We start from the raw sequence: 20,074 nt of genomic DNA, 5'->3' as shown, positions 1-20,074 counted from the left end.
TTCTGTTATCATGGCTCACAACTGTAATGCCTTTTACTTAAATGATTGTGATCATGATAAGAAATACTATATGAAATTCAGTATTTTATATGCCTAGAAGGGCAGTACAGCATGTCTCGGAGGATGTGACAGCCTGACTGCTCTTTATCAACCAACTAGCTATGTTACCTGTCTTTGCACTGGAAATTTTGCAAGACAATGGGCCTCCATTATAGTGCCGTTGGTTATTCGGATGTACAGTATCAGAAGTACTATGTAACTAACTTAGTGCTTTTCTGTACACAATATTTTTTTTTTCTACCAATGGCTAATATTATTGGCTGGCAGTGTGTTTTAGTGGTTAAGGCTTTGGTGCTGATACTGTGTGACTATGAACAAGTCACTTTACCTGCCTAGGCTTCAACAGTATCTGAAATTTTGTAGGTCAACTTGGATAAAAGCATCAGTCAAATAATAAGTAATAATAATATTATTTGGTCACTGGAACTATGTGCTCTTTCGGAATCTCCCCATCCTGACATATCAGACTCAACAAACATCAGTTATCAAAGAGGATAATTGTCCACCTTTTAATCCCCTGTTATTCCTTAGATACTGTCTATGGAGAATGTACATGACTGGCAGACTGAATACCCAGTTTGAAAAAATAAAATTTAGAGCACATATAAGTTAGAACATTAGAACAATTAGACAAGAACAGGCCATTCAGCCCAACAAAGCTCACCAGTCCTATCCACTTAATTCTTCTAAAAAAACCATCAAGTCTAGTTTTGAAAGTCCCTAAAGTCTTACTGTCTACCACACTACTTGGTAGCTTATTCCATGTGTCTATGGTTACCTGAGTAAAGAAAAACTTCCTAATATTTGTGCGAAATTTACTCTTAACAAGTTTCCAACTGTGTCATTGTGTTCTTGATGAACTCATGTTAAAATAACTGTCTCGATCCACTGTACTAATTCCATTCATAATTTTAAACACTTCAATCACGTCACCTCTTAACCTTCTTTTGCTTAAACTGTATAAGCTCAGCTCTTTTAATCTTTCTTCATAATTCATCCCCTGTAGCCCTGGAATCAGCCTAGTTGCTCTTCTCTGGACCTTTTCTAGTGCTGCTATGTCCTTTTGTAGCCTGGACACCAAAACTGCACACAGTACTCCAGATGAGGCCTCACTAGTACGTTATAAAGGTTGAGCATAACCTCCTTGGACTTGTACTTTACACATCGTGCTATATAACCTCACATTTGCCTTCTTAATGGATTCTGAACACTGTTGCGAAGTTGATAATAATAGAGCCTACTACAACTCCTACAGTAAATCCTTCTCATAAGGTGTACTCTCGATTTTCAGTCCTCCCATTGTGTATGGAAACCTAAGATTTTTACTTCCTATGTGTAATCATTTACATTTACTGACATTAAATTTCATCTGCCACAAATCTGCTCAAGCCTGTATGCTGCCCAAGTCCTTCTGTAATGATTTAACGGATTCCAAATTATCTGCCAATCCACCTATCTTGGTATCATCTGCAAACTTAACCAGCTTGTTACTTATATTCCTTTCTAAATCATTTATTTATATTAAAAATAGCAGCAGCCCTAGAATTGACCCCTGTGGAACACCACTCTTAACATTGGCCAATTCTGATGAGGTTCATTGCACCACCACCCTCTGCTACCTGTGTCTGAGCCAATTCTGCACTCATCTAAAAACATCACCCTGAACTCCCACTTCTTTTATTTTGATGCTCAACCTCTCAGGTGGCACCTCATGAAATGCTTTCTGAAAGTCAAGATAAATAATATCATATGCTCCATTTTGATCATATCTTTTTGTTGCTTTCTCAAAGAATTCCAGCATGTTAGTAAAACACAACCTCCTACTTCTGAACTCACACTGACTGTTCAGAATAACTCCTGCCCTTGCCAGGTGTTGCTCAATCTTATCCTTAATAATTCCTTCCATTAATTTTCCTGTGATGCATGTTAAGCTTACTGGCCTATAGTTGCTTGGATCTGCCCTGTCACCCTTTTTATATAATGGGATGATATTTGCTATTTTCCAGTCCTTCGGAATCTCCCCAGTGTGCAGTGACTTCCTAAAAATATGTGTCAAGGATTTATATCTGTACTCACGATACCTCCTTAAGAACTTGAAGGTAAATATTATCTGGTCCTGGTGCATTGTTTGATTTCAGCCTATTTAGTTACCCTGTAAGATCAGTCAACAACTGCCATAGCCTTATCAAAATACCAATATAAATATATATATAGGCAAAGCATGGAAGTGAAACAGTTGTCCACTATTTCTCCTGTGCTATGAAGATAACAGTTCACAGATTAACCTAAAAGATGTGTATTGCACATTTTATTGTGTTGCCACAAATGAAACAGCTTGACTCTATCTCCATCTTGATCAGTTTACTGCACTTGCATCTACAAGGTGCAGGGAATCAAATAATAGGCTGCTAATTTCAGTCAGTCAGCCTGTGATTGTCCAACCCGCTATATCCTAACACAGGGTCACGGGGGTCTGCAGGAGCCAATCCCAGCCAACAGGGCGCAAGGCAGGAACAAACCCCGGGCAGGATGCCAGCCCACCGCAGGGCTGCTAATTTAAACTCACATTTCACCAGTCTTGGTTAACAAACATTTATTTGGTTTACTGACAGAAGATCTGATTTTTTTTATATTCACCTATCCAATCATTTGTTCTCACCAAATTTGTAATACAATATTCTAAGAAAACAAATTATCCTTTTATTTATGATTATTATTACTTTGATATGCTCTACTGCTACCTCAGCTGTAGCAGTAGTCATAAAAATAAAGCTATTTCTGATCTCATAATCTTTCATATGATATATACAGAACAGAACAGACAAAAACTAATTCCAATGTAAAGACAACACTGAACCAGAAGGCCACTTTCAACTGAAATTGTCATTTTGGTCTGCTCTGATGCTGCTTCCAGATGGAATAAAACACTGTTTAGTCTAATAATTAGCTATGTCCATCAATTTCATAATGTTAGCAAAATGCTAAATTCCAATAATTTCTACTTCAATTGTCTGCAAGGCATGAACATGATAGACTGGGCACTGCTTACTTTATTACCTTTGGTACTTTTGTGCGTGTTTAGTTAGCCCGGGATTAATAGACTTTGAAAATTTTCCAATGTTACAACTGAAGTCCATATTCTCTTTCAAGCATTCTTAAAATTGTGCAGTGCTGCTTCTTAGGATCATGTAGATGTATGGTGGACTGATTGATTGGGTTGCTGTGCTGCATCACTAGAGTGCTTTAAAAACTGAACTAGTGGTAAATTTACCTTAAGTAATATCATGCATATAATTTCGAACTGTTTAGAATCAAATATACAAAACACAAAAAGTTCATCCATCCTATTTCACTTCGTAAAAGATAACATCTTTAGATGGGGCACAATTCCATGTTAGGGTTCACTTACAGACACTCATCCATTTAGGCCAATACAGAACTGGTCAGAACTATATTAGACATTTTATAATACTAAATGGCATTGTTGGACTCTTCAGGAAAAATGCATCACTGTACCATAAAAAAAGAAATCCTCAATAGTGTGATACAGAGTGAGAAATACTGCATGTTTGGTAGGCAGGTTAGTGAAGCTGCCAAACCCTATAGATGAAGCCATGATTAAAGTTCATGTTTAATGAACTTTGTTTTATTTGCAAATGCGTAATTGCTCTGTAAAATTCTCCAAAAGTCATAACTTAAAAAAAAAAACTGTGGAAATAATAGAAAGACTGAAGCAATAGTAAACGGAAACTAGCATATGTGTCTTGGAGTTGACACCTTATTTCTAAACTTCCCAGTCTTCAGAAGCCTGTTAGCCTTTCATTTTAAATATAATTCAGCCAGCACTGCTGTTTCCACCGGACCAGGAGACCAAGTCAACTTAGTGCTTTGAACTTTATCATTCCTTCCACCTTCTTCATGTCTCTGAACACTTATGCACGGTATTTAAAATTATTATCTTTCATATAGTGCCTTTCAGTCCAAAACAGCTGCCATTGAAGAAACAGCAGGACACAATTAACTCAGATACAGTAAATTCTTTCTAAATATTGACACATTATGTATAACTGGGTTTTAATGTCCATTCATTTAGTTAAATGCTAGGGTGTACAAGATTTGAGCAATCTCATACAACTTAGATAAAATAAACTAAACAATTTAAACAATTTAAAAAAGCAAAAATCACATTGGAAGTCAATGTGCAAGCCTGCGGAAGAAACCTAATATTACTGAGACTTCAACAATACAAACCTGAACTTTCATTGTTTTGGCATCTAAAAATGTTAACAATATTTTTTTCCCCAACAGAAACAACATTCAGTCTCTTTCATAGATGGTGACAAGCATGATAAGTCACAGCTTCCACAGTAGTAAATGTTACAACTGCAATCTGACATTTGATTCAACCGAAAAACTTCAGCTTTAAATGTCAGGCACAGTTACGGCTTCATGCATTACACATATTTTGTGATATGTCTGCATTTGACCTCTTCATATATTTAAGAAAAAACTTACAGGTACACCATAAAGGCTTGCAGGAGCAAATCCAACTGGACAGGGGCACTATAGTTACTAGGGTGGAGTTTTTGTTTTTTGTCTCTTTACTTTCTTTAGTGAATACACACCTTTGCTGGGCTACCGGCTAAAATATTTATATTGCAATTTCTTGTATTTGTCCACTTCTGCAGGCTAGGGTTAGATTTTGTAGATTGGATCTCCTTATTTATATTTATATAGTATGCATATTCATGTGTGCGTGTGTATATGCAGTATACTATATATATATATATATATATATATATATATATATATATATACTGTATGTGAACAGTTTTCATTAATTGGCCATATAAGAGCAACAAATGTCTTATAGATGCAATAATTGTCTTGCGGAAAAATGTGCTACTCATTAGGTTTATAAAATGCATGTTTCCAGCTGGAATCAAATATATACTCTTAATTTAAATTATTAATGCAGAACATTTCACAGACATGTAGTTTCACTGGAACCATTTAAAAATGGTAGATAGTTACAGTAGTTATATAAATATTTCTCTACTGACTCTATGTTCAGTTTTAGCTGATAATAACTGTAACATGGCATGCTGTTTGTCAGCTAAAACCCAGTGCCAGTTCAACACTGATCCTCAATGAAACACCACACAATATGCACATTTGCTTTAGTGTGGATTTTAATTAAAACCGCAATATAGAAATCTTATTACTCCCTGTGATGTGGAACAACTTAAGTTACTCATTAATTAAGCTAGCACAACCCTTAAATTAGAAAAGGGGAATCCCTGAAGGGTGATGTTTCTTGAACACAGTGCTCCTAATTATTAAAATATAACACATTAAAGTGGGTTAGTTCTGTCAGGGTTTATATTACAAAAATACACGTAAGAAAAATCAAAGCATTCTGTATACATTGCAATAAAGATGATCATGAATTGTATTAATTATTTTTATAACTTGTAACGCACTGAGTTGTGTTAATTATATACTGCTTGCAAAAGCAGACAGGTTCTTGCGACCACAAAGAGATGTGGATGACATTGCAGAAAACACAGCAGCAGCTCCGATTTGTACCTGTCTCTATTTCTGAATCATTTGCTTTTTCAGGACTACAAACTGTCAGAAGATACTGAAAACAACAGTTTGAGATATCATTAATGATATGAGGCACATTTACATCTCATTTATTGGAAATGAAGAGATAAATTGTAAAATTGGGAATAAAGGCTTTATTGGAATAAAAGTTATCATAAATACAGTCTGCTACAACATAGTTTTAAACTGCAGATTGTTCTCAAATCCACTTTGTCACCTCTGTCCATTTGGTTTGTAAAAATTATTATGGATTAAGCAATTTGTGAAAAGTTATTATGGATTAAGCAGTTTGTGAATGTTTTACTTTGTACTGGACCACCTTAGATTTCAGATGTGTGAGTATCTAATATAGTGCATGGATTTTTTTTTAATACTGATATTGTACATTTAAACTCTGACATAACCAAATTACAGCTAATGGATGTAAACTTAATAACTTTATATACCATATAGTACAGTATACACAAAAGGATACTACGTACTTAAAAAAGGAATAATCTATAATTTGTCGTCAAGTGTAAAGTCATTCTTCTATTTATTTTTCCCTATCTAACTCAATTTGAGGTAACTGATGTAAAAAGCCAAACTTGTCACCAGTCAATGTGAGGTCTTTCTGTTAATAGGGGCACTACTGCTACACACTCACGCGGGGGACACACAGACATCGCACCTCACCTAACTACTGGATCAGTGAATTAAAACAGAATTACATAAATCTAACTACTTAATAAAAAGTAAACAAAATAGCACTGTTTTTACTGATTTTACAAATATTAATTGTTGTACTAATACTTTAAATAGGTAAAGGGGTTACACTAAGAAGAAATTATTTTCTGTAATATCTTTGAAGACAACTTGGCTCAATTGTCTGAAACTTGTCAGTTTCTCTTTTATTCTGTACCTTATATTCTGGCTGCATATGTTTCCTCGGTGGAGCCCTTGCCTTCACATTCTTTATTCAGGACCACTGATTTCCATGCCTCTGACTTTTGCTCATGTAGGATTTGATTCTGCTTCTCCATATATTGCCGATGGGTAGATAAATCCTGATTGAGAAAGATATGATAGATAGACATAAGAAAACAAGCCCTCAGATGTTCCTTCAAAACAGAGGAAAACTGATCAAAGTTACATATATGCCTTAAATGAAAAATATTTCCATTTTCTCTGCATTTGGGCTTTATTTGTCTGCCAGTAGCATCCCATTTCAGTGTGATAAAGTCTTGATTTCCTGTTGTGGTCCAGGGCTCCTTCAATAGAACATGCACATGTTTGGCTCTCTGTTTCCTGAAAAAAACTTTGAAAGACTGATTTAACTTTTCAAAAAAAAAAAAAAACAACATATTTTTAGACTTTGTTGTATCCAGGTTTCATACTGTTATGAAATGCTATTAAGATTTCTCCCAATCTAAATATATTGGTGCACGATTCTCTTGGGAACACTACACGCTGAAAAGCTTCATTTCAGGAGTCAACATTCCAGCCACCCAACATGTAAGTAACTGTTTGTGAAGAATGGATACAGCTGACCCATAACTGGTCCCTACACTGTTTGCTATCTTTTGCACCATCACTCATCTGTTCTCTATTATCATTTACAATGTTGTGACAGCATCTTCTTTTGGTGTCAATGGAGAAAGTCAGCAAGACTTTGACTTATTTTCAAGAGACATTCTATTGCACCCCATCTCTTGACTCTCACATATGAGGATAAGTAAATTACCCAGAGCTGACAGCTTAGGTTAATTGGATTTAGCAGATTTGTAAATGTTTTATTACAAATATAACTCTGTGCAAAAATCTTTAAGAAAAATGGAAACAAATTCTGTAAAGCAAAGATGCTTTCAGACAACAACAACAACAGCATTTATTTATATAGCACATTTTCATACAAAAAAGTAGCTCAAAGTGCTTTACATAAGCGAAGAAAAGAAAAATAAAAGACAAAATAAGAAATTAAAATAAGACAACATTAGTTAATATAGAAAAAGAGTAAGGTCCGATGGCCAGGGGGGACAGAAAGAACAAAAAAAAGCTCCAAACGGCTGGAGAAAAAAATAAAATCTGCAGGGGTTCCAGGCCACGAGACCGCCCAGTCCCCTCTGGGCATTCTACCTAACATAAATGAAATAGTCCTCTTTGTATTTAGGGTTCTCATAGAAGGACTTGATGATGGTGGTCATGCAGACTCCTGGCTTTTAATCCATCACTGTTGGAACATCACGGTGCTTTGAGTACGCCACCACCAAAAGGACACCGGAAAAGGAAACAGAAGAGAGAGTAGGGGTTAGTACAGATTTTAGAGCCACCATGAATTGTTATTATAATGAACTGGATATACAGAGTATCAGGATTAAATTACAGTGAAGTTATGAGAAGGCCATGTTAAAATAATGTGTTTTCAGTAGTTTTTTGAAGTGCTCCACTGTATTAGCCTGGCGAATTCCTATTGGCAGGCTATTCCAGATTTTAGGTGCATAACAGCAGAAGGCCGCCTCACCACTTCTTTTAAGTTTTGCTCTTGGAATTCTTAGGAGACACTCATTTGAGGATCTGAGGTTACGATTTGGAATATAAGATGTCACACATTCTGATATATAAGATGGGGCGAGATTATTTAAGGCTTTATAAACCATAAGCACAATTTTAAAGTCAATCCTGAATGACACAGGTAACCAGTGTAGTGACATCAAAACTGGAGAGATGTGCTTGGATTTTCTTTTCCCGGTTTGGATTCTAGCAGCTGCATTCTGCACTAGTTGCAAACGATTTATGTCTTTTTTGGGTAGTCCTCAGAGGATTGCTGTACAGTAATCTAGTCAACTGAAAACAAACGCGTGAACTAATTTCTCAGCGTCTTTCAATGATATAAGTGGTCTAACTTTTGCTATGTTTCTTAAGTGGAAAAATGCTGTCCTAGTGATCTGATTAATATGTGATTTAAAATTCAGATTACAGGCAACAGTTACCCCTAAGCTTTTTACCTCCGTCTTGACTTTTAATCCTAATGTATCCAGTTTATTTCTAATAGCCTCATTGTATCCATTATTGCCAATCACTAAGATTTCAGTTTTTTCTTTATTTAGCTTGAGAAAGTTACTATTCATCCATTCAGAAATACAAGTTAGACATTGTGTTAGCGAATCTAGAGAATCGGGGTCATCAGGTGCTATTGATAAATACAGCTGTGTGTCATCAGCATAGCTGTGGTAACACGTTGTGCCCTTAGATAATCTGACCTAACGGAAACATGTAGATTGAGAAAAGCAGCGGACCCAGGATAGAGCCTTGTGGAACACCATATAGGATATCATGTGTCTTTGAGTTGTAATTACCACAACTAACAAAGAATTGTCTCCCTGCCAGGTAGGATTCAAACCAATTTAAGACACTGCCAGAGAGGCCCACCCATTGACTAAGGCGATTTCTAATAATATTGTGATCAATGGTGTCAAATGCGGCACTCAGATCTAAGAGGAGGAGAACAGATAAATGGCCTCTGTCTGCATTTACCCGCAAGTAATTTACTACTTTAACAAGTGCAGTTTCTGTGCTTTGATTTGTTCTAAAACCTGACTGAAATTTATCAAGAACTAGCAAAATACCCGCGCTTCGCAGCGGAGAAGTAGTGTGTTAAAGAGGTTATGTAAACATATATATACATATACATATATATACATATCTACATATACACATATCTACATATACATATATACATATTCGGTGACTAAGTGCGTTGTAACACGGGCTGTGATTGTTACATGGGAGGGAGACGACAAATCACAGCTTCCCGCTTTCTAATCGGGCCTGTGATTGGTGCTTTGACTGATGCCTAGATCTCACAGTATCTCCCCTTAGGAGAGGCGTTAGGCAAGTGTAATTGAATAGCGGCGCTGCAAGTTTAGTTTCTTTTCAATAAAGTCAGGCGTGAGGCAAGTGTCATTGAATAGCGGCACTGCAAGTTTAGTTTCTTTTCAATAAAGTCAGACATTAGGCAAGTGTCATTGAATAGCGGCACTGCAAGTTTAGTTTCTTTTCAATAAAGTCAGGCGTTAGGCAAGTGTAATTGAATAGCGGCGCGTCATTGAATAGCGGCGCTGCAAGTTTAGTTCTTTTCAATAAAGTCAGGCGTTAGGCAAGTGTCATTGAATAGCGGCACTGCAAGTTTAGTTTCTTTTCAATAAAGTCAGGCGTTAGGCAAGTGTAATTGAATAGCGGTGCGTCATTGATAAGCGGCGCTGCAAGTTTAGTTTCTTTTCAATAAAGTCAGGCGTTAGGCAAGTGTCATTGAATAGCGGCACTGCAAGTTTAGTTTCTTTTCAATAAAGTCAGGCATTAGGCAAGTGTCATTGAATAGCGGCACTGCAAGTTTAGTTTCTTTTCAATAAAGTCAGGCGCGCTTTGCAGCGGCGAAGTTCTGCTTTGAAATTTTTATTAAGAAGAAAAGAAAACCTTTTTAAACTGAGGGAAAATATACCAATAACAATTTGTTAAGGATCTGTTTTTTTGTGAAGCTGTCTTTACACAGCTTCTCCGCTGTTTTATAAATGAACGCCATATAAGTCCGTCCTTTCTGCTTGCTTTGCGGTTCTGTAGTGGTTTATTGTTCGTCTATTACGATTGTTTTTATAAACAAACGCCATATAAGGCCATCCTTTTTCCTTGCTTTGCCAAGGAAGCAGCCTTTTTATTTAATGCACGGGTTCTCCGTTGTTTCATTGTTCGTTTATTACGATTGTTATAGTTGTCTTTGTATACCACGTTGTCAGTTGAGCACTCCGGTTGGAATATGATCAAGCCGTGGAAGCTTACTGTTGAGAATGCAACGTATAGTTGTACAGGAGAATCTTTTGTAGGTCTATGAACTTAATTTATGCCTGTATGCGTCAGTCGCTTCATATTCTTTTCGTACCTTATCAATTGTGTAATGTGTTTTTTGAAGAGGTTTGATTCATTGAAGTGATCACTCGTGCTGTGTTCAGTCAGTCACTCGCTCGCTTCTTATTGTTTCGCTGCCTTCTCAATTGTGTAATGAATGTTTTCTTCAGCGCTCTTTGTGGCTGTTCCTTGTTTTCAGTTCACGTGATTACGTAGGAGGCGTGATGACGCGATACGCGACTCCGCCTCCCACGGCCATCGAGCTGCACTCCATTACAGTATATGGACAAAAAAGAGGTTCCAGTTATGACCATTACGTGTACAATTTCGAAATGAAACCTGCCTAACTTTTGTAAGTAAGCAGTAAGGAATGAGCCTGCCAAATTTCAGCCTTCCACCTACACGGGAAGTTGGAGAATTAGTTAGTGAGTGAGTGAGTGAGTGAGTGAGTGAGTGAGTCAGTGAGGGCTTTGCCTTTTATTAGTATAGATAGTATGTTTATTGAGGTGGTCATTTAACTGCATAATGACTGCCTTCTCTAGAATTTTACTTAAGAAAGGCAGGTTAGAGATGGGTCTAAAATTTTCTAGAGCAGAAAGGTCAAGATTATTTTTCTTAAGTAGGGGTTTAACTACAGCAGTCTTAAGACAGTCTGGGAAGACCCCCATATCTAATGACGAATTTACTATGTCAGAAATAATTAAATAAAAACTTTCTAAATACCAAAAGTATATACTGTACTATAAAGTGCAGTAAACAGTAAAAAATGGAAATCAAATTAATATTTGGTGCAACTATTCTTTACCTTGAGAATCAGTTCTCTAAGGTAGGGGTACTCAAACGGCGGACCGCGGTCCACAATCCGGACCGCCAAGACGTTTTTGGCGGACCGCAACTGTCTTCTGCGTAAGTCAAAAGTCCGAATATAAAAGCACCAAAATTATTGTTGTTTTATTATTTACTCTGTAGCAGGGTTGCCAACTGTTATTTTTTATGCCAAATAACTGAAATCTGGCATTTTTGAAAACTGTTTGGCATATAAAATTTGCGTTTGGTCTACTGGCATTTTTTGGTCTTTTTTACAATGCGAATTATCCACCAAAGTCAGAGCTCCGTTCGCATAAGATCGACGCCCTTAAGTCGTCGTTGGTAGCGAGTTCATCGCTGATGACGAAAGCGACCACCACACAATCAAATGTTACAGAAGCTTCGCTACGCATTGTTTGGGTTCTTGGCAGACATAAGAAAGCATTTACTGATGCAGAGGTTGTTAAAGAATGCATGATGTCTTCTTCTTCGGTTCTGTTTAGCGACAAAAAGTGTGTTGAACTGATTCAGCAGATACCATTATCAGACAGTACTGCTAGTCGTCGTGCAGATGACCTTTCTGACAATAGATAGATAGATAGATAGATAGATAGATAGATAGATAGATAGATAGATAGATAGATAGATAGATAGATAGATACTTTATTAATCCCAAAGGGAAATTCACATGTGGTCGGTGGTCAGTTAATATCAGATCTTAAACAGGCTGAATTGTTTGCTCTCGCGTGCGATGAATCCACTGATAAAACTGACATGTCTCAACTCTGTATGTTCACAAGATTTTTTGATGGCCATAATTTTGTTGAAGAGTTTCTGACATTACTACCGCTAGCAAAACAGACCCGCGGTGAGGACGTGTTTTCAGCATTATCGCAGTTTATGCACGCAGCTGGATTGGATGTAACAAAAATGGTTTCCCTTACAACAGACGGGGCACCAGCAATGACTGGTAAAGATAGAGGACTTGTCACTCGTATGAAGGCACTTCAGCCCAACCTTGTTGCTTATCACTGCATCATTCATCAGTCTGCCCTCTGCTCAAAACTAATGTGACGAACTGGCGGAAATGATGTCTACTCTTGTGAAATTAGTGAATTTTTTTACGATGTAATTCGTCTCTGCAGCATCATCTGTTTCGTTCTTTTCTTGAAGAGATGTCTGCAGAATTTGGAGACTTGCTGCTTCACAATGACATCAGATGGTTAAGCAAGGGCCGTGTGTTGGAAAGGTTCTGGAATCTCCGTGAAGATGTAGCTGACTTTCTGCAGTCCTTGAATACAAAGAAGCTGCAGAAGGTTTAACATTTATTCAAGACAGTGACAAGGTCGCACTGCTGGCATTTCTTGTTGATATTATGGGACATATAAATACACTGAATTTGTCACTTCATGGTGCAGACAAAACCGTTGTCGAATTGCAAGAAAAATGTTGTGCCTTTGAAACAAAACTGAGCATTTTCATCAATGACTTGGAAGGTGGCAAGATGCTGCATTTCCCAAACCTGAGGAGCTGCATGACAGCTGATCAACAGGCATGTTTTCAGTTGATTTCCACATTTCTACATCATTTGAAGGTCGAGTTTGATGAACGTTTTTTTTTTTGTTTGTTGCTGATCCTTTCATTGTCCAGCCTGACGGTGAATGGACTCAAACCCGTCACTGTTGCAAATGGAAGCAGCTGATTTGCAAGCTTCTCACGTTTTGAAAGCAAAATTGAACGAAGTCGGCATAACAATTTTTTGGTCAAAGTTTGTTCCAGATTCTCAGTATCCTGCCGCAAAGAAACTGGCGATTTCCGTGCTCACTATGTTTGGTTCAACATATTCTTGTGAGTGTGCGTTCTCCACTATGAACACTATCAAGACGAAACATCGAAGTGTATTTACCGACCAGAACCTCAGGAATGCAATAAGAACTGCACTGACTGGTTACTCACCGAACTATGCTGCCATTATGAAATCGAAACAACAGTTTCACACTGTGTGACAATCACTTACGTACTAACTGTTGTAATTGGTGTGTTAATTGCAACTAGTCATGTGACTATTTTGAATTGTTTTCCATGTTTTGTGCATGTCTTGGTCTTCTGTAAAAATTTTATCATTTGCGTTGAATCTATTACTAGCCTCCTACAGACCTACACCTACAGTCCCACAGACCTACATGGTAAACCTGGCTATAGCGGACCCCGATGGTTGGTTGCGAACTGAATGTGGACCGGCATTTAAAAACTTTGAGTACCCCTGCTCTAAGGTATACTGTTGTGCAGTGTTAGCAGAAAATTACCCAGTAGTTTGTTTCTGTCATCTTGGAGAATTTGCCACAGCTCTTCTGCAGACTTTAGAAGTCTCACATTCTTATGTCTTTCCAGGTAACCCCAGACAGCTTCAATCAAGTTGAGATCACAGCTCTCTGAAGGCCATACCATCTGTTGCAAAACCCCATGATCTTTTTGCTGAAGATAGTTCTTTATGAAATTGACTGTGCATTTGGGGGCCAATATCTTGCTACAGAATAAAGTGGGCGCCAATCAGATGCCTCCCTACTATAATGATGGATGAGAATCTGCTTGTACTCCTCAACATTAAGGATTCCATTAATTCTGGTCAGATTATCAATTTAGTACTCTCAGTTTCTTCTACACACAATCTGCATACTGTCTGAACACAAAATGTAATTATTTGACTCATCAGCCCAAAGCATTTGCTGCTATTGTTCAGCATACCAGTCCTTCTGTTTTTGTGTGTAGATGAGGCTTTTCTGTACTGTTGAGAGGTTTACTTGGGTCACAGTGGTGTCTGTAAGTTCATAGTTTATAGCAATGCTAGACTTTTGGTTTTGAAGGGATGTCACTTTGTTCGGTACTTGTGTACTAAACAGACGGCACTATTATCGTCACGCAAATTGGTGGGGCCGCCACCATGGTTGCTTAATTTTTGGACTTTAAATTATTAGACTGACCTACCCCAACCACAAATACTAACCTTAAAGTTACTGGGGGTGGAGCATAGTTGCCTGTAGGTCCCTAATGTTAATGTCCCCTTTGGGTGCCTAATCTTAAAAACGAAAATCCAATTTGCGTCATGATAGTAGAAAAGGGTACTAGCCATCTGTGGCCATGTTTAGTACACAAGTACCCTTTGTTCTATCTCTTATATGCTGCACTTTGTTTCTGTGGCTGACCACAGTGAGTCTGATCTTCAGCCTTGCACTCCATCAGAAGACCTTGCATAGTACATCTTGAAGCCCATGACTGATGCAAACTTTCTGCTTGAGAAAGACATTGCTGATGCAGTATGGCCACTTTGTAACTTGCTACTATGTTCACTCTTGCCATGATGGAAGAACTGATGATTTGAAGGTTAAACTATCCCACCTGCCTTACCTTCACTTTTAGTTTGTCATCCTTCCCCTAGTTTATTCCTTCTACACCTTTTTTCTTTTTCAGTTAGTCAGATAGGTTCAGCTATATCATTATATCACAGATCTTTAGCACCTGTTTTGTTTTTTTTAAATCTTTGTCTAATTGTCTATATCAGTGGTTCCCAAACTCAATCTTGGGGACCCACTGTGGCTGCAGGTTTTTGTTCCAACCAACTTCTGTTTTTCATTGGACTCTTAGCAAAATTAAGTGAGTCATTATTTCCCAGTTTCTGTGTATTGGAGTCAATGTAGAAATTACAAACTAAGTTTGATAGTTTTTTATTAAAATGTAATAAGCAGTTATATGGGGAATATGTAGTTGTTTTTTTAACAGTATTTTCAACCTAATTTTCTTTCTGCTTTTCCTGGTGTTCTAGGTATTTAATTGATTATTTACTAATTAGTGAGTCTGACACTGAAGTCGTTGCATCTTTCATCATCCTTGGTGTCTGCTATGCTGGTTGTTAATGGTTGGTTTTAGGGTTAAACGAAGGGAGCAAACTACACAGGAAAAGGGGAAGATAATAGGAAAACAACAAAAAAGAGCTAAGCATTTATAGCTTTAGAAAAAATAAACACAGTATTTCTAAATGTCTTATACACGTAAAAACCATACTGTTGTGTTTTTCTGAATGCAGAATAAAAGAAGAGTAAAGAAGATCAGCTAACTAAATGAGATCAGTTGTTATCGATTATGATCACCAATCATGAATCTGGTTGGAACAAAAACTTGAAGCCACAGTGGATCCCCAGGATCGAGTTTGGGAACTACTGGTCTATATACTTCACCTAAAAAAGAAATTAGATTATCTAAAAAGTGGTCTATTACTAAATAAGCATTTGTTTTTAACAACAATTTCTCTAACATTTTATTTCTTTGGAAAATGAATGTTTGCAAATCTGAAATTTGCTCATTCCTACACAGAGACAGTAAGTTGTTGAAGATGATGTGTTGGAAGCAGGAAAAATGAGCAAGCATAAGGATCTGAGCAACTATGACAAGGGCCAAATTATGATGGCTAGACGACTGGGTCAGAGCATCTCCAAAATGGTAGGTCATGTGGGGTGTTTCGGGTATGCAGTGGTTAGTACCTAGGAAAAGTGCTTCAAGAAAAGACAACCAGTGAACTGGCGGCAGGCTCATGGGCGCCCAAGACTCACTGATGCACAAGGTGGGTGAAGGCTAGCCCATCTGGTTCAGTCCCACAAAGGAGCTACTACAGAACAAACTGCTGAAAGACTTAATGCCTGCCATGATAAGACAGCTGTCTCAACACATAATGCATCACAGCTTGCCGTACACCAGAGTGCTGATGCTGACCTGTCTGTCACTGAAAGCACCTACAATTGACATGTAAATGTCACAATTCCATAATTGGAATTTCTAAAATGCATCTTGTCCATGGTGAGTTGGAAGGTACCAAGAAAAGGATCTGATGGCAAGTATCCAGTTTGGGAAATGAAGTTACATCTACAGTTAACCTATGACAATGTCCTGTTTTTATCATCTACAGTGGATATGAAAAGTTTACACACCTCTGACAAAATTACAGATTTTGTTTAATAAAAATATGAAACCAAGATTAAATCCTGTCAGAACTTATTCCACCTATATTGCAAAACTGCAATCTATACAAAGAAGGTAAAAGCAAATCAGAAACAGTTTAGTGAAAAAAGGGGGGAAAAAAGCACACAAGCACCTAGTTGCATTAGTGTGTAACCCCCTAAACTAATACTTTATTGGAGCACCTTTTGATTTTATTAAACCAGTTTGGCACATCTGAACTTAGCGATTTTTGACCACACCTCCTTGCAATAAATTCCAGATCTGTCAAATTCCGTGGGCATCTCCAGTGCACAGCTCTCTTCAGGTCACCCCACATAATTTCAATTAAAGTCTGGGCTATTCCTGAACACAGTGCAATACACAGCCGACTGCGACATCATGAGCACCTTCTAAAGTCTTGGTTCTCTCCCGTCCAAGTATGATAACCATATTTTACTACGTTTAATACATTTAACGTTCAGCACTTCCTTTTTCTATTTTAGTACATAAGTATGTATTTTTCATACAAGGTAAGATTTTCAAAAATGTAAATTACAAACAATTGCAAAACTTTATTTTCAAGCGATAGTTAACCCTCACCATATCATACTACGCAATGAAAAAAAAACTTCAGAAGCAATCGCGATATATCTAATTTCTTAATCGCCGGCGTTAGGAGAAATGCACGCAGTAGTACAAATTACATGGCTGAATGCGAATAGATCAACATTTCGTTCATGAACAGGGATTTCCTTCTTACGCTACGTCCTAGAATATATCACCACATATTAATTTTTGAAAGCTGTATTTTTTTTTACTTTAAAGACCCTTTTAAAACTGTAAACACAGTCATCGTTTTGTTTAATAGTTTGCAAAAATAACCTCAGCACAGCGACGCCGTGTGACCGGCCAAAGTACAACGTGCTCTCGCCCCCTTCTGTAAGTCGTCTTGTTTACGACTTGCTTCAGCTTTTCTCCTCCATTTTGTGTCACTTTCAGTATCTTGTCGGTAAGGGGGACTCTCGTCTATATTTACCAATCAAAAGGGAGGTTGCGGTCTCATCTGACCAATGAACAACTGAGATAATTTTTAAATATTTTCATTTCATCCAATCAGGAGGCTTCGCGCCACCTCTCCGGCTAGGGCCTTACAGCTGGGGGACGATTCGTACTTTGATCGTTTTAATTAAGCGTAGAAGAAAGTATATTCTAAACAGCAACATCCACTTTTAGCTATTCTTTTTACAAGTGGCAAAGGTAAGAATATGTTATTTGTGTGTTATACTCTCGCCTCACTTTGCATGTGATAGAAATAAACTTTTCAGTTATAACTTATTCAGTTGTGGTATCGGGTGTCAATCTTTGGCCGGCTTTTGAATGTGCGTACGGCCTCTTTTTTAAATCGAGCTTGCAGTAGATGTAGGATTTTAAGAAGCAGATACAGACATGACTGGTGTCAGTGAAATATTTTATTGTGTAGATTAAGTTAAAGTATGTGTTTATCTGCAGTCTCCATTTTAGTATGCTGTTGTGTTAAAACCCGAAGTGTGAAGGGGTGATTTTTGTCGCTTTTCCGCTACTCCGGTAGTGTAATTTCCTCGTCTCCTTGTCGCTTTTAAGTTCTGTCAATTCATCAAGGTTTGTATGTCATTGTTATACACACAAGTAGTTATCCTGAAAAAGAACGATGACGCAAATAAAACTGCGCCATAATCCGTCTATTTAAATATTTTAATTTAATGAGACCTTAATTTTATTGGTCGAAAATGTTTCCTGTAAGTGTGTTTTTATGTTATGATGCAGTTGTCCTTTAGGTATATGTATTTATACTCCCTTTCAGTAAAGCTGTCACTGTTTGAATATTGTGACGTTTTCCCTCCATCGTGACCGGTATAGTCTGAGTTAAAGGAGAATGAGCAAAATTGCGGTCTATTATTATTTCATTGTAGAAATACTCCGCCGTTTCATGTTTTTTCCACTGTTACTGATATTTACTGTATTTTGCAAACCTATGGAGAAAGTCTTTGATTTTGTGAGGGACTTGGAAGTGTTGTGAAAGAATTTGCAGCCTTCCAAAGGTTAGCTAACGGGCGTAGGCGCAGAAAGAGTTACAAAGTCTTGACAGCGGCGCTCCCTTTGCCGTATAAGTGGAAATAGCAGTGTCCAATGAGGAGCGTGTACCTTATACACTCTGTCTAAACTTGATGCCGCGTAGTGTACGTTTGAAGAGAGTGAAGTGGCGTATAGTAGTGTACCTAATGTGAGGTTGATGTTTTGAATTACGTTTGCACTGACGAAGTCATGCTTTAAGTAATTCTGGTGTTCACAACCATATGAGGAATTTCTTTTGGATATATAACACTGAAGATTTGAAGACTTTGATATTCTGTATATTAAAACGTACCAGCTTTATTTTCTAGGGCCGAGTTTCCGTTTCTCTCTACGTCAATACTACCTCTAATGAATATTTACTATTCCTAATCGTTGTACTTTTACCCTTTATTTGTAATCAAACACTATCGCATCTTGGTTACTGTGGGGCATTGGTTAACACTCCTGCTTTATAACTGTAGGACGAAAAACCTGGCCTGAGCCACTGAATTGTGTAGTTTTGTACATTTCCCGTTTTCTGAAGGGATTTGCACTTGAGATTACCCCCCTTTTTTCTACAAACATTACAAAGATGGAGATTTGTGAATGAGTAATGAGCTGCTTCCTCGTTCTGAGTTTTCCTACCTTTTGTAAAAATGCTACTGATGGAAGGGCAGCAGACGAGTATTTCAAAAGGGGGAAATAAGGCCCCGGCGTAAATTTGAGTATTTTTAAATGAGTAGCTTATTTTGGCATTTTCAGTTTATCTTGTACAGTTGTAATATGCTGAGAAGGTGGTAGCGTAATTCAAAGTGGAAGAAGCGTTTTGGTAAAAGGCATAAAGGGGGGTGGCAATGAATGCTTTCGTTGGTTGAAACCACTGAAGACAAGCTTTTAAAACTTCAAGGCTGATAATTGATAAACCTTTGGAATTATGTAATTAATAGCAAAATGGTTGTTAATGGATTAAACAATAAAACGACCATATATTATTATTGAACTCTTAAGCTATTAATGCAGAATGTGATTTTCTTTCAAAATATTAACATAAAAAGATGTCAGATGTTGCTGCATTTTATATGACCTTTTAATATTCTTGTCTGCTGTTAAGTCGATTTTTCTAACGTGTGGTTACCAAAACGTGAATAAATATGGTTTACAGTTTGCAACTGTGAAGTTTTGCAGTGAAATTCATAACTATACATTTTCTATAATGTGATATTTGCGAGTATTGCATATAGCATAAAAAGCAATGAAAATTGTTTTAAAAGATATAAGCGGTCTTTTGTCTCATTCATATATTCTTTCTTTTTATATAGTATCTTCTCTTTGAGAATTGCTTTCCAGCTTGCTTTAGCTGTTATTATACTAGAACTGTTTTTTTCATCTAGAGTCAATGTGACTTCTTCTGCAAAACATAGTGATTTAGTTGGGATGTGACTGAAAAATCTTTACTTTTATTTATTTAGTTGTTAACAACACCTTTTTATTACTGATCTAAATGTAGATGACTGTTCTGCTAATGGTAGAAACCAGTATGCTGTTTCATATAAAAATAACACAATTTTCTTTTTGTGTTTAAATTGATTTATTAGAAGTTGATTCCAGTCCTCGACTTTAAGGACAGATATGTGACAAT

The 20,074-nt window shown here is 37.2% G+C and overlaps 1 protein-coding gene across 1 annotated transcript in view; it reads left to right on the top strand.

Annotated features, from left to right (window-relative positions):
* The first annotated feature begins 17,177 nt into the window (after positions 1 to 17,177).
* Positions 17,178 to 20,074, top strand: part of lbr (lamin B receptor) — an 85,389-nt gene continuing 82,492 nt past the window's right edge. Inside the window, exon 1 of the mRNA XM_028796755.2 lies at positions 17,178 to 17,601. The gene's annotated coding sequence lies outside the window, so the exon portion shown is untranslated. The remainder of the gene's footprint in view (positions 17,602 to 20,074) is intronic.

This window comes from Erpetoichthys calabaricus, chromosome 3, assembly GCF_900747795.2.
Source record: "Erpetoichthys calabaricus chromosome 3, fErpCal1.3, whole genome shotgun sequence".
NCBI classification, from domain to species: Eukaryota; Metazoa; Chordata; class Cladistia; order Polypteriformes; family Polypteridae; genus Erpetoichthys; species Erpetoichthys calabaricus.
The sequence above is the reverse complement of the archived record's forward strand: the minus strand, read 5'-3'. Positions and strand labels throughout refer to the sequence as shown.